We start from the raw sequence: 3,061 nt of genomic DNA, 5'->3' as shown, positions 1-3,061 counted from the left end.
AAAGGTGTATACCACAGATGCATCCAATCCCATCCTTTTTCAATCTATATGTTAGCTGAAACTGAGGAGGACCTAAAGCTGTAGAGAGTCAAGATGTGGATTGAAGCTCAATATCAAGAAAACAAAGATTCTCACTAGTAAACTGAATGGCAATATCATAATAGGTGGAGAAGAGATTGAGATTGCTAATAATTTCAGCTTGCTTGTTGAGGGGAACTGAGAAGACAGGGTAATGATGGTCATGATTCAATGGTGATTGATTTTATAAAACTTAATGAATGAGGATATCTTGCTTTGGATGCAAGACTGTCAACAAAGCCCTGTGGAATTCTGGGAGGATGGGTGTTACCTCATTAGGGAGGGCAAAGGTTATTCCACTCTCTTACCCTGTGTGAAGCCCAGGGGTTCCCAATACTAGTTTGGGTTGAATGTCTTGTCTTGCTTTGGATAGTGCCCTGGATGGGCTCACGAGGTTGTACCAAGAAATCTGGAGGACAGCTTCTGGACAACTGACTGGAAACGATCCATATTTATTCCTATATTTAAAAAAATGGTGATCCAACAGATTGTGGAAATTATAGCACAATATCACTAATATTACAAGTAAGCAAAATCCTGATGAATATTATCCAAAAATGACTGGAACAGTCACTGACAGAGAACCACTAGACATTAAAGCCTGGGTTTAGAAGAAGTCTTGACAGTAGAGACATTATCACCAATGTCAGATAGATCTTGGCAGAAAGCAAAGAGTATCAGAGGGATGCCTATCTGTGTTCCATTGACTATGCAAGCACATTTAATTGCATGGATCACAAAAAATTGTGGCTAACCTTTAAGAAAATGGGAATCCCAGAACACTTGATTGTACTCATACGAAACCTATATTCAGACCAGGAAGTTGTTCTCAGAACACAGCAAGGAAACCGCATGGTTCAAAAACAGGAAAGGAGTGTGTCAGGGATGTGTCCTGTCTCCAAAACTTCTCAATCTACATGCAGAACATATAATTCAGGAGGCTGAACTTTATGAGGAAGAATTTGGCATCAGGATTGAAGGAAGACTCATCCACAGCCTGCACTGTGCAGATGACACAAATTTGCTGGCTGAAATGGAGGAACACTTGTTACTGTAGAAGGTCAAGGACTGTAGTCTTCAATAGAGACTGAAGCTCAGAATCGAGAAAGCAAATATACTCTCCCCAGGGACAATTGTAGCACCACGCTAGACGGAGAAGATATAGAGATTGTTAACAATATCAGCTTGCTTGGCTCCACAATCAATGCTCTTGGCACCAGCAAACAGGAAACCAAAAGACGAATTACACTGGGAAAATCTGCTGTCAAGGACCTCTCCAGAGTAATGAAGAGCAATGACATCAATCTAGAGACCAAAGTGAACCTGATCCAGGCCATGGTCTTTGCAATTACCTGCTACACATCAGAGGTCGGACAATGACTTTGGATGAAGAAAGAATAATTGGTGGCTTTGAGTTGTGGTGCTAGAGAAGAGTATTGAATATACCATGGACTGCCAAGAGAATGAATAGGCCTATCTTGGAGAAGGTAAAACCAAGTTTCTCCTTGGAGGCAAGAATCTTGAAACTCCATCTAACATACTTTGGGCATGTAGTCAGGAGGGACCAGTCCTTGAAGACATGCTTGTAACGGTGATGAGATGGATTGATATAGTAACTGGAATAATGGGCATAAATGTGTTGGACTCGGTGAGACTGCCTCAGGATAGGGCAGGCTTCAGAGCTATTGTACATAGGGTCGTTATGAGTCATAGGCAACTTGATGCTACATAATAAAAACAAGAAGAAGAAGTAATAAGAATAACTATATGAAACAAAATGTGAATAAAGGATAGTGTGAAATACAATGTATGCAAATATTGTATGAAACCAAGTGGTATTTTAAAAAAGTACATAAAACACTTAATTTTAAGACTAGTAGCAGTTTTATAATGATATCAATTTTACATGATTTACTAAAGTGTTTGGGGAAATAGAAGTAATAGTAGCTATGGTGTTTGAGTGCTAAGAAGCTGCACTTCAATCTCAAAGACGCGCAGTTCAAATCCACCAGCTGCTCTGTACAAGAAGCATGGGCAATCTCCTCACACGTGATTTACTGTCTCTGAAAACCTTCAGGAATGTCATCTTTGAGTTAGTTTACCACTTGATGGTGCAAAACAAAAATAGAAAATAAATGTAAATCAAACATGTAAAATTTCTTCAAAGTTTTACTTTATTTTAATTTAAGTCTGTGAACAAATTTATTTGTTCCTCTTTTTTATTTTCTTCTTTTCCTTCTTCTTTATATGCATTAGTACTTTAGATGAATATATCCATGCGTGGACATTTGAAACTTTCCCCCAGAGTATTATTGTTCTTGTGGTTCATACCCACCAACTGATGTAAGGGAGAAAAACGAAACCAATCCTCCCATGTGATTTACAGCCTCTAAGTACCCAGTGGAGGATCAACAATGAGTTGGTTCTAATTCATTGGCAATGAGAGTGTCATGAAAATATTACAAAATAAAATAGTAACATTCATAATTTTCTACAAATAAAAATTACAAATTTTCTTTCCCTACCAGTTGTTACTTGCACACTATCTGCTCTTCAGACATACACTGGAAATCTTCACAAGATTTAGGGGTTGCCTTTTGAATCTTTGCACAAATTTGATGTAATATTTCTCAGTTATAATAAAGATTAAAACCAAAGCACAATGGATATTTATTTTAGCTATATAGCTGTGGCTGATTCTGAGAAGAATGGGAATCCTGGACATTCGATCATGCTTATGCAAAACCTACACTTGGACCAGGAGCAGTGGTCAGACCAGAGCAAGGAAACACTCCATGGTTCAAAATTGGGAAGGGTGTACGCTAGGGATGTGTCCTATCACCATACCTTTTCAATCTATATGCAGAACAGAGTATCTGGGAGGCTGGGCTCTATGAGGAGAAATGTGACATCAGGATTGGTGGAAGATCCATCAACAATCTGCGTTATGCAAATGACACAACCCTGCTTGCTGAAACTGAGG

Source organism: Elephantulus edwardii, unplaced genomic scaffold (assembly GCF_000299155.1).
Source record: "Elephantulus edwardii isolate Elephantulus edwardi_28Jun2011 unplaced genomic scaffold, EleEdw1.0 scaffold00133, whole genome shotgun sequence".
Classification (NCBI taxonomy): domain Eukaryota; kingdom Metazoa; phylum Chordata; class Mammalia; order Macroscelidea; family Macroscelididae; genus Elephantulus; species Elephantulus edwardii.
The sequence above is the reverse complement of the archived record's forward strand: the minus strand, read 5'-3'. Positions refer to the sequence as shown.